The following is a 12,079-nucleotide window of genomic DNA, read 5'->3' as shown; positions in this document are numbered from 1 at the left end:
TTCTGCCTTTGTGTAACTAGGTCGGTCTAGAATTAGAACATAATTGTATATACATTGGACCAGATTGTGAAACAAAATGTAAATTGCACAGCAACTTCAAACAATTTCAAACATGTAATTAATTGCAGAAATGTGTAAGTTGCTGTCCAAGATGCCCTCAGCTTCCAAAATCTGCATGATGAATGTATCTGTATTTCACTGAGACATTATTGATGTTCAGGCTTTGGTGCAGAGGAGACTCACCAGAATAATACCAGCAATGAGAACCTTCACCTTTGTGGAGAAAGTAGAGAAGTTTGGGGTGTTCACCTTAAAGAAAACATTAGGCAGAGATTTAATAAAGATGTTCAGAGTTCTGAGGGAATTTTGATGGACTAAATAAGGAGCAATTATTTTCACTGGCAGGAAGGTCATTAACCAAAGGACACAGGTGGCAGCCAATTGACAGAACCATAGAGCAGTGGGGGAGATGATTTTTTTTAAAGGCAGCGAGTTATGCTCTGGAATGCAATGTCTGGCAGAGTGTGGGTGTGTGGGTGGGTGAGTGGGTGGGTGGTGGGGGGAGAGAAGGGGGGGATGCTGGTGGAAGCAGATTCATTCAATAGCTTCAAAAGAGAATTGAACATGTAACTGTAAAGGAAAACATTTCAAGATTATGAGTAAGCAGCAGGGGAATGGGACTCATTGGAAAGCACTTTTAATACAATTGGCCTAGCCATGTTGGGCCAAATAGTCTCCTTTTTTGCTATAGGATTATACTTTTTGTCACACCATGTTAAATCCCACTGTTCTGGCTCATTAGAGGTTTGGAAAACAAGTGGTTCCTGACAATATAGGGCTCTATCAAATGGAAACATTTCTAAATGTCATTTGTGGCGGATTTTGCTGGGAGTTTCCCACTGGGTCTGCTGGCAAGTTCCCCACCACGATCTAACCATACTTTCTAACTTATCTAACTTCACTTTTTTGGGCTCTGGGGAGCTTATCACTAGTTTAGCCCACACTTGGAATGATTTTCATCAGTGGGGAGCTGAACTTGCTGGCTGGTCCGGCTCCTCAGGAGATCGGGCCAACATTTTGAAAGGGTGCTCCAAACTTTAAGTGAGCTTAAGGTGCCCCCACACACCCACCCTTGGGCAATGCACCCCCCCACCCACATTAACCCACAACCTTCTCCACCCCCCCCCCCCGCCCCACCAAGTGAGGACGCCCCGCTATGCAGTCCTTGACGGCACCAACCCCACCCCCGTCTTCAGACCCCCCAGACCTCCCCTTACAGGACCCCCCATCTGTCATTCCCACAACTTCCGAGAGGCCCCTACTTACCTGCCATGTATCCCCCCCACCACCCTTCATACCCCCTCTCAATCATCCTTTCATGGACATGGCCCCCCTCAGGCCCTGACCCTTGGCAGTGCCACCTCTGGCACGGCCACCCTGGCAGCCTTGGAGTGTTCTTGCTGGCGTGATGCCATCCAGGAATCTTGGCAGTGCCAGGGTGGCAGTGTAAAGGTATCCATATTCCAGCAGGAGAGCAAGAAGGGTACCGTGTCCTATCCATGACTATCCTGGGGCCTCAGATGGCCCAGGATACAACCCCAGGTGCCTTTCTGCCCCAGAGGGGCATCTACCACCCACGCCGCACACCTGGTCGGGCGTGACATGGCTAGTAGATCACGGCCATAATGTTTCCAAACAATATAAAGTTGTGCGAGAGTGAGTTCGAATTTTACTTCACGTATTTTTCTGGGGAAGATCTTTATCTATACCGGGCCTTAGCTATGTGTCACATCGAAGGGTAAAGCTACCCAATGTTGCAAAAATGTCTAATTTCATGATTCATATTGTATAGGAATAACATTTTTAATTTATAGATTGAATTTTTTTTAAGTGATGGAAGCATCTAGTTTGGGAGGTGAGAAAGTGTTTGCATTTCAAAGCGTGGCCTCTGTTTATTTAGTAAGGTCAAAGTTAGAAGTGGAAAACTTAAACAATAGGTAGCCTCTTTTGAGTCTTGAAATGTATCCATATACTTTTCAGGTCAAAGGACAGATTTAAAATTGAGATTAATTAGTTTAAATCTCTATCTGGGGCATCGGAGGTAAGGCTCATTGCCATGGGGATTGGTTGCAGAGACCTACCCTTCAGTTTGATTTTATCCCTGATTTTTCACAGAAGCCGCTCGGTAGACTGGGAGAAAGCAGTTGTGTATTTGTTAGCAGCTAGAATAAGAAGTGCTGACACCATTAGGAACGAGGGGTCTTCCTGGTTTAAATGAAAAGTCCAAATTCATGAGAAATTAAAATAGTTAGGTCTGCTTTGTGAAGCTAGTGGAAGTGATCAGCAATGGAACCCTCGCAGAGAAAGAGTGAGAGAGGAAAAGAGCGAGAGAGCAAAAGAGAGCGAGAGAGCAAAAGAGAGCGAGAGAGCAAAAGAGAGCGAGAGAGCAAAAGAGAGCGAGAGAGCAAAAGAGAGCGAGAGAGCAAAAGAGAGCGAGAGAGCAAAAGAGAGCGAGCGAGCAAAAGAGAGCGAGCGAGCAAAAGAGAGCGAGCGAGCAAAAGAGAGCGAGAGAGCAAAAGGGAGCGAGAGAGCAAAAGGGAGCGAGAGAGCAAAAGAGAGCGAGAGAGCAAAAGAGAGCGAGAGAGCAAAAGAGAGCGAGAGAGCAAAAGAGAGCGAGAGAGCAAAAGAGAGCGAGAGAGCAAAAGAGAGCGAGAGAGCAAAAGAGAGCGAGAGAGCAAAAGAGAGCGAGAGAGCAAAAGAGAGCGAGAGAGCAAAAGAGAGCGAGAGAGCAAAAGAGAGCGAGAGAGCAAAAGAGAGCGAGAGAGCAAAAGAGAGCGAGAGAGCTAAAGAGAGCGAGAGAGCTAAAGAGAGCGAGAGAGCAAAAGAGAGCGAGAGAGCAAAAGAGAGCGAGAGAGCAAAAGAGAGCGAGAGAGCAAAAGAGAGCGAGAGAGCAAAAGAGAGCGAGAGAGCAAAAGAGAGCGAGAGAGCAAAAGAGAGCGAGAGAGCAAAAGAGAGCGAGCGAGCAAAAGAGAGCGAGCGAGCAAAAGGGAGCGAGCGAGCAAAAGGGAGCGAGCGAGCAAAAGGGAGCGAGCGAGCAAAAGGGAGCGAGAGAGCAAAAGGGAGCGAGAGAGCAAAAGGGAGCGAGAGAGCAAAAGGGAGCGAGAGAGCAAAAGAGAGCGAGAGAGCAAAAGAGAGCGAGAGAGCAAAAGAGAGCGAGAGAGCAAAAGAGAGCGAGAGAGCAAAAGAGAGCGAGAGAGCAAAAGAGAGCGAGAGAGCAAAAGAGAGCGAGAGAGCAAAAGAGAGCGAGAGAGCAAAGAGAGCGAGAGAGCAAAAGAGAGCGAGAGAGCAAAAGAGAGCGAGAGAGCAAAAGAGAGCGAGAGAGCAAAAAGAGAGCGAGAGAGCAAAAGAGAGCGAGAGAGCAAAAGAGAGCGAGAGAGCAAAAGAGAGCGAGAGAGCAAAAGAGAGCGAGAGAGCAAAAGAGAGCGAGAGAGCAAAAGAGAGCGAGAGAAGCAAAAGAGAGCGAGAGAGCAAAAGAGAGCGAGAGAGCAAAGAGAGCGAGAGAGCAAAAGAGAGCGAGAGAGCAAAAGGGAGCGAGAGAGCAAAAGGGAGCGAGAGAGCAAAAGGGAGCGAGAGCAAAAGAGAGCGAGAGAGCAAAAGAGAGCGAGAGAGCAAAAGAGAGCGAGAGAGCAAAAGAGAGCGAGAGAGCAAAAGAGAGCGAGAGAGCAAAAGAGAGCGAGAGAGCAAAAGAGAGCGAGAGAGGCAAAAGAGAGCGAGAGAGCAAAAGAGAGCGAGAGAGCAAAAGAGAGCGAGAGAGCAAAAGAGAGCGAGAGAGCAAAAGAGAGCGAGAGAGCAAAAGAGAGCGAGAGCAAAAGAGAGAGAGCAAAAGAGAGCGAGAGAGCAAAAGAGAGCGAGAGAGCAAAAGAGAGCGAGAGAGCAAAAGAGAGCGAGAGAGCAAAAGAGAGCGAGAGAGCAAAAGAGAGCGAGAGAGCAAAAGAGAGCGAGAGAGCAAAAGAGAGCGAGAGAGCAAAGAGAGCGAGAGAGCAAAAGAGAGCGAGAGAGCAAAAGAGAGCGAGAGAGCAAAAGAGAGCGAGAGAGCAAAAGAGAGCGAGAGAGCAAAAGAGAGCGAGAGAGCAAAAGAGAGCGAGAGAGCAAAAGAGAGCAAAAGAGAGCGAGAGAGCAAAAGAGAGCGAGAGAGCAAAAGAGAGCGAGAGAGCAAAAGAGAGCGAGAGAGCAAAAGAGAGCGAGAGAGCAAAAGAGAGCGAGAGAGCAAAAGAGAGCGAGAGAGCAAAAGAGAGCGAGAGAGCAAAAGAGAGCGAGAGAGCAAAAGAGAGCGAGAGAGCAAAAGAGAGCGAGAGAGAGCGAAAGAGAGCGAGAGAGAGCGAAAGAGATCAAAAAATAGAGGGCAGAAGAGAGCAAGAGAGAGAGGGAGAGATGTGATGTGTTGGGTATGCTGGGTCTGTGAGGATTGCGTTTATCATAGCAGTGAGAGAGACAGGCTTCCAACACTTGGAGAAATGCAACTCTATTTTATTGAACTACCAACTGTTAAACATACTTGAACTGTGGGTTGACACTATGCTGAGTTGACTGGAGACCTGAGACTAACCTGACCAGACTATCTTACTACCACATGGTAGATGTTCGAGTTGTTGCTACACGGGCTCTGGCTGTCTCAGAGGCTGCATCCCAAGAGAGCGGGAAAACTAGTGCCCTCTGGCTTTGTAGTGGCCGTGTACTGTCTGGTGATTGGCTGCTGTGTTCATTGGTCATCCTGTGTGTCAATCACTGCCTGTCTGTGCACCATCATATACTTGTGTGTATATTATGACAAGATGGACAGAAGAGACGGACAGAGAGAGAGAGAGAGAGGGGGGGGGGGCAGGCGGGGAGGGAGAGGGGGGGGCCAGGTGTGAAGGGAGAGGGGGGGCCAGGCGGGGAGAGAGAGAGGGGGGGCCAGGCAGGGAGAGAGAGAGAGAGAGGGGGGGGGGCAGGCGGGGGGGGGGGGGGGGGGGGGGGGGAAACAGGTGGAGAGGGGGGGGGGCAGGTGGAGAGGGGGGGGCAGGTGGAGAGAGAAGAGGGGGCCAGGCGGAGAGAGAGGGGGGTGCCAGGCGGAGAGAGGGGTGTGCCAGGTGGAGAGAGAGGGGGGGGCCAGGCGGAGAGAGAGGGGGGGCAGGCGGAGAGAGAGGGGGGTCAGGCGGAGAGAGAGGGGGGGGGCCAGGCGGAGAGAGAGGGGGGGGCCAGGCGGAGAGAGAGGGGGGGGGCCAGGCGGAGAGAGAGGGGGGGGCCAGGCGGGGAGAGAGGGGGGGGGCAGGCGGAGAGAGAGGGGGGGGGCAGGCGGAGAGAGGGGGGGGCAGGCGGAGAGAGAGGGGGGGCAGGTGGAGAGAGAGGGGGGGGCAGGCGGAGAGAGAGGGGGGGGCAGGTGGAGAGAGAGGGGGCAGGCGGGGAGAGGAGAGGGGGCAGGCGGGGAGAGATGGGGGGGCAGGCGGGGAGAGAGGGGGGGCAGGCGGGGAGAGAGGGGGGGGCAGGCGGGGAGAGAGGGGGGGGCCAGGGGGGGAAGAGAGGGGGGGGGACACCAGGCAGGGAGAGGGGAGGGGGCCAGGCAGGGAGAGGGGAGGGGGCCAGGCGGGGAGAGAGGGGGGGCAGGCAGGGAGAGAGGTGGGCCAGGCGGGGAGAGAGGGGAGCCAGGCGGGGACAGAGGGGGGCCAGGCGGGGACAGAGGGACAGGCGGACAGATAGATTGACAGAGAGACACACACACAGACAGAGAGCGAGAGAGACAGAGAGCGAGAGAGACAGAGAAAAACAGAGAGACACAAGAGAGAGAGACACACACAAGAGAGAGAGAGAGAGAGACACAAAGAGAGAGAGAGACACACAAAGAGAGAGAGACACACAAAGAGAGAGAGACACACAAAGAGAGAGAGACACACAAAGAGAGAGAGACACACAAAGAGAGAGAGAGACACACAAAGAGAGAGAGAGAGACACACAAAGAGAGAGAGAGAGACACAGAGATAGAGACACACAAAGAGAGAGAGAGAGAGAAAGACACAAAGAGAGAGTCAGACAGAAAGTCAGACAAAGAGTCAGACAAAGAGACACAGAGAGAGATAGGCAGAGAGAGAGAGAGAGAGAGAGAGAGAAACAGAGACCGGCAGAGGGAGAGACAGACAGGCAGAGAGAAAGAGAGAGACAGACAGAGAAAATATTCTGAAAGTCTAAGCGTCAGAGGGAAAACTGAACAGAGTCAAAAATCTGTGGCATATTTTGGTTTGGTCCCAGAAGTGAAGGAACCCGCAAGATCCGGCAATGTATAGGGAAACTCTTGGGTGAAATAAAAAGCCAAACAGGAAGTGGTATGTTGAGACTTTTGGGTTTAACATCTAAAGTGTTTACAAAATATATTAAGTTAGCAGTACTTGCCTTGTTTAACTCTTGTACAGTAAACATTTTTGTTTAAAACATTAAATCTTGTGGCATGAGTTTTTCAGTTAAAACTGGGTGTTTGAATTTTTTTAAATAGTTAATGGCGATGTGAATATCTAGCTTTTAATTCACATGCGTTAGAATGTAATCTCTAGCTTTAGGAAATTAAAGTGTCAAATGCAAGACAAATGAAAATCCTGATCAAGAAACTGGCTATAATTCTGAATGAGAAATTCAAATAAGCTGGGAATTAATTACAGTTAAAATGTACCCTATGCTTAATTTACAAGGTCAGAGGGAAAGGTGTAAACATTTAACAATGAATGACCCATTTCTGGACATCTTTGTCGAGCCAGAATGTCTAAATTATCTCCAAAGAAGGGGCCAAGAGCTAGCAATTCTAGGAAACATGATAGTTCAACTCCATTAGAGCTAGAAATTATTCAAATGGTTCCCAGAATCAAGGAAAATTTTGAAAAAAGTAATTAATTTTTATTTCTCTTGGGTATGTCAAATTGCCATGGAGATAGTGATTCAGGGTAGAGCATTAATTGGAAGGTTCTTTTGTTTTGTTTGTGTCTGCTGAAAGAAGCAGGCCGTTCAGTTTTCATATACAATAAAGTTATTTTTTTTAAAACCTGAAATCTTGTGGTGTAGTTGTGTCAGTTAATTACTGGGTGTTCAGATATTTTCTGTAAAAAATTAACAGTCCCTAACAGGGTCGTCACAATGGTCTCCCTCCAGATCATAAGCATTTAAACTTAATCTTATATCTAGCAGTTGCACTCCCTACTTCGCGTATATTTTACAGTAACTAATTTGTTCTAATCCACCCACAATGCCACACAGCTAAAAGTGATACATTAACAAACGCCTTAAGCTGTTTAACATCGAGGTTAATTTGAATTTCATGACTTAGCATCTGCAAGATGCGGTTTTCATAATCATCTTTTCCAATATAATAGGATTTATTGCCACAGATATTAAAGCATCAACTCCAAGCTGCCTTGTTATTATGGAGTTCATAATGAAAATAGAGATCTCTCATCATAGTTAATATGCCGTTTATAGTTTTATTTAAATCTTCAATGCTCATTATTTTTGTACAAACTTTTGCCATTCGAAAGGTAAATTTTTATTCACCAAGTCTTGAAGAGTATTGTAAACAAAACATTACCAGAAAGTTTGAGAATATCTTTTTTTTTAATTCTTCCCTTTTGTTTCAATGGTTGACATATGGGTCAGAAGTATGAAAAAAAATAGAGAACTGCTTAATGCATTGATTTTTCCTGGTTTGGTAGAACAATTGATAGTTGATATATTATATCATTGAAAAACAAGGACCTGAAAGTAAAGGGTCGGATTTCACAGTGATTTAACACACTAAGTTATACCTTTAGGATCTATGTTTCATTTCATTTAAATGAATGAGATGAAATCTTACTTTCTCATGGACATGAAATTTCAATCTTATATGTTGCCACTGGGTCAGGACTCGAACACAAAACAAACTCTAATTTAAAACTAACTGGCAATCTCATTCAATAGGATACCCGGTCAAATATAGTTCCCCTGTAGTATGTACACTTCTCCTGAAGAAAGGTTTAAATATTTTGCAGGAGTAGGGATGGTAAAACTTTATTGTCTGTCTTCCGTGTGCTCGACCGGAACTTGGAACATTTTATGTGTATAACAACTTTCTGGCACCAACAACCGAAACAATACAAAGGCTTCCTTTCTCAGTTCTGCAATGTCACCTCTTCTAACTGATCCATCTTTAGTCACCTCTTCTTCCATTTTACTGAGGTAAAGCTGCCTTGTCTAACAACTTGTGTTGCATCTGGCTAACATCCTTCGCACTAAATAATAGATGCCCAAAGCCATCGACAACAGTCCCCAGATATTCTATCCCTTCACCAAAACACACGAGTCACAGTTTAAGCTGATCCATACAGTTTAGAACCTTAGCATCATGTTTGAGTTAACCCAGTTTTTGACTCCCAGATCCACTCCATCACAAAGACTACTTCCCGCCAGTAATCCACCCAGGATTAAAGGTATATCCAGGACATACAACTTTCCTCAGACTACTGCCTCACCACACCCGAAGATCCACACTCGGCGCCATGCGCCGCCATATGCACATACCAAATATATTGCTCCAGCAGTGCCAACTCACCCTATCTCAAAGCTCTCCTTGTCCCCAGTTTAATTTCATTCTCCATCTCATGCAACGCCCAAACAAGAAACCTTTTCTCTTCTTTTCAGATGTTAAAGAACACAAGCTCCAATGACTCAGTGATACCAATATCCATCCAGGACACTCCAACTTTTCCCGTACCTCAGAGCCATTGTTTCTAACCCCAGCCCTTGCTGTCTATTCACTATACCTTTGGATCTTCACCTCTCTGAGGCTAAATGTGCTGTACTCAGCAAAGGATGGGACTTCATATACTTGCAACTGACCTCAATGGATTTCGAGCCCTATTTCGTCTCCGTGCTAACTTCTTAGAGCAGGAGTCTCTCCCCATTCAACAGATCCTTTTACACATTCCAGCAATTTCCTTTCACCTTGACCTCTCCCTCTGGCTGCTTACCTGCTCATGATCGTTTGTTGAGAACTGTCGGTGTGACATCGACCGTCTCAATTTTTCTGCTTCTCTCATCCACTCTAACCTGTCACCTTCTGAACTTGCCGCATTCCACTCTTTTAGTCCAACCCTGACCTGGAAATCAAACCCGGTGACAAGAATGGGGCTGTTGTTGTCTGACATACTAACCTCTACTTCGCAGAGGCAGAGCGTCAACTCTCAGCCATTTACGCCTACCTCTTCCTGGCCCATGACCACACCACTGAGCATCAAGCCACTGTTTCCAGGTCTATCTCTGACCTCATCTCCTCTGAAGTTCTTTGATCCTTAGCTTCCAACTTCAGTCTACCAGCCCCAGATAGCCCACTTCTCCTCCCCTGTATCCATAAACAGAACTGTCCCAGTAGACCCATCGTGTCAGCTTGTTCCCGCCTCACCATTTCTTTCTATCTTGACTCCATACTCTCTTGTCCAGTCCCCTCCCACCTACATCCGCAATTCCTCTAATGTCCAAATTATATCAAAACTTCCAGATCCCCAGCACTAACTGCCTCCTCATCACCATGGACGTCCAATCCATTTATACCTTCATTCCCCACCAACATGTTCTGAGGGTTTTCCGCTTCTTCCTCGAACAGAGGCCTAAACAATCCCCATCCACCACCATCTGGCTGAACTTGTCCCCTCACTGAACAATTTCTCCTTGAACATGACTCACTTCCTCCAAACCAAAGGAGTGGCAATGAGTACCCGCATGGGTCCCAGTTTTGCTGGTCTCTTAATGGGGTATGTGGAAATTCCCTGTTCCGAGTCCTACTCCAACCCTATCCCACAACACATCGGTACATTGACGACTATTCCCACCTGGATCTGTAAAACTTTATTAATTTTGCTTCTAATTTCCACTCCTCTATCACCTTTACATGATCCATCTCTGACACTTCCCTTCCCTTCCTTGACTCCTCTATCTCAATTTCTGGGGATATATTGTCCACTAGTAACAATTACAAGCCTACCGACTCCTAGCTGCACCCCACATTCTATATGGATTCCATTCGATTTTCCCAGTTTTTTCGCCTTTATCATATCTGTTCCTATGATGCCACTTTCCAAAGCAGTGCTCCTGACATGTTTTTATTCTTCCTTAATCGTGGCTTTCCACCCGCTGTGGTTGACAGAACCCATCTCTTGCACGTCTGCTCTTTTCCCTTCCCCTCCCTTCAAAACCAGGATAGGGGTTGGTTTAGCACAGAGCTAAATCGATGGCTTTGAAGGCAGACCAAGGCAGGCCAGCAGCATAGTTCGATTCCCATACCAGCCTCCCCGAACAGGCGCCGGAATGTGGCGACGAGGGAATTTTCACAGTAACTTCATTTGAAGCTTACTTGTGACAATAAGCAATTTTCATAGGATCCCCATTGTTCTCACTTTTCACCCCACCAGCCTTTGCATCGAACAAATCAACCCCAGCAAGTTGCCAAGACCAAACACATCTTTACCTCACTCTGCCGTCAGCATTTATAATAATCTTTATTATTGTCACAAGTAGGCTTACATTAACACTGTAATGAAGTTACTGTGAAAATCCCCTAGTCGCCACACTCCGTCACCTGTTCAAGTACACCGAGGGAGAATTCAGAATATCCAAATTACCTAACAGCACGTCTTTCGGGACTTGTGGGAGCATCTGGAGGAAACCAACGCAGACACGGGGAGAACGTGCAAACTCCGCACAGACAGTGACCCAAGCCTCGAATCGAACCTGGGACCCTGGTGCTGTTTTACCCTGACCCTGCTAACCACTGTGCTACCGTGCCATTCCCCCACAGGTATTTCGAAGGGATCATTCCTCCGGGATCCACCAACACCTCACCTCTTTCCTTGCAATTGCAGAAGGTATAACAGGTCTCTTTACTTCCTCCCTGCTCACCATGCAAGGGCCTAAACAATTTTCAGGTGAGGCAGTGCTTCACATGCACCTCCTTCAATCTGGTCCATTGTATTTCCTCTACATTGGGTAGACCTAACGCAGACTGGGTGACCACTTTGCAGAAAACCTTTGTCCGTTTACAAGCAGGACCCAGACCTTCCTGTTGCTTGCTATTTCAACTCATTGTCCTGCTCTCATGACCACATGTCTGCCTTTGGCCTACTTCTATGTTCCAACGCAAACTGGAGGAGCAGCGTCTCATCTTCCGATTAGGGGCATTAGAGCCTACCGGACTTAACATGGAGTTCACCAACTTCCGACTGAACTCTCCCTCCACCTCCACCCCATTTTTATTTATATCAATTTATTTTTATTTCTTCCATCAATCGTTTTTCCCTCACCGTAGTTACCCCTCCCTCCACTTGGGCCATCTGTTCCCTGTCGCCCGTTAACACTGCTTATCTTTGTTCTGCCATTAGCACATTCTGATCTTTTAATGTTCCACTATTGCACCCTTGATCACGCCATTTACATTTCCTTTGTCTTTCTGTCAACGACATCTATCGCTGGCCCTCTATCCAGCCCTACTACTCCACAACCCACCCACAACAGTATAAATCTAACCCTATTTCCAGTTCTTTCCAGTTTTGACAGAGTCACCAGGCTTGAAACATTAGCTCCTTTCTCTCTCCACAGATGCCTGTCAGACCTGCTGAGATTGTCCAGTATTTTCTATTTTAGTTTTAGATTTCAGCATCTGCAGTACTTGCTTTTATCTATCTACTTCCATAACATTTCCACCTCTACACCTATATACATACATGCCTTTGCCATCTTCAGAATCAATTACTCCAATGCTTTTCTTGCTGTCTTATCATCCATATCCTTGTCTAAAATATTGATGCTCCTTCTGTAACTCTCCCCTCACCCCTGTCCTTACTATCTGCATTGGTTTCCAATACTCCACCTACTCAACATTTAAATTCTTGCCCTTGGCTTTAAATCTTTCCATCTCCTTCTCCCTATTTCTCCAACCATACAAACCTCCTTCAAAGTTTGTTCCTATGACTCCAATCTCGTGAACATTTTTGACAAAGCTTTTGATTACTCCTCCCCTATTATGACATATTGT

General features: G+C 46.9%; 1 protein-coding gene across 6 annotated transcripts in view; it reads right to left on the bottom strand.

Annotated features, from left to right (window-relative positions):
* LOC119967541 (CYFIP-related Rac1 interactor A) overlaps nucleotides 1-12,079 on the bottom strand; it is a 335,741-nt gene that overhangs the window by 188,481 nt on the left and 135,181 nt on the right. Inside the window, exon 4 of one of the 6 annotated variants that reach the window (XM_038800231.1) lies at nucleotides 244-309. The exons of the other annotated variants lie outside the window; for them this stretch is intronic. The gene's annotated coding sequence lies outside the window, so the exon portion shown is untranslated. The remainder of the gene's footprint in view (nucleotides 1-243; nucleotides 310-12,079) is intronic. 6 annotated transcript variants of the gene reach the window in all.

This window comes from Scyliorhinus canicula, chromosome 6 (assembly GCF_902713615.1).
Source record: "Scyliorhinus canicula chromosome 6, sScyCan1.1, whole genome shotgun sequence".
In the NCBI taxonomy this organism is placed as follows: Eukaryota; Metazoa; Chordata; class Chondrichthyes; order Carcharhiniformes; family Scyliorhinidae; genus Scyliorhinus; species Scyliorhinus canicula.
Note: the sequence above shows the minus strand (reverse complement) of the source record. Positions and strands in the feature narration are given on the sequence as shown.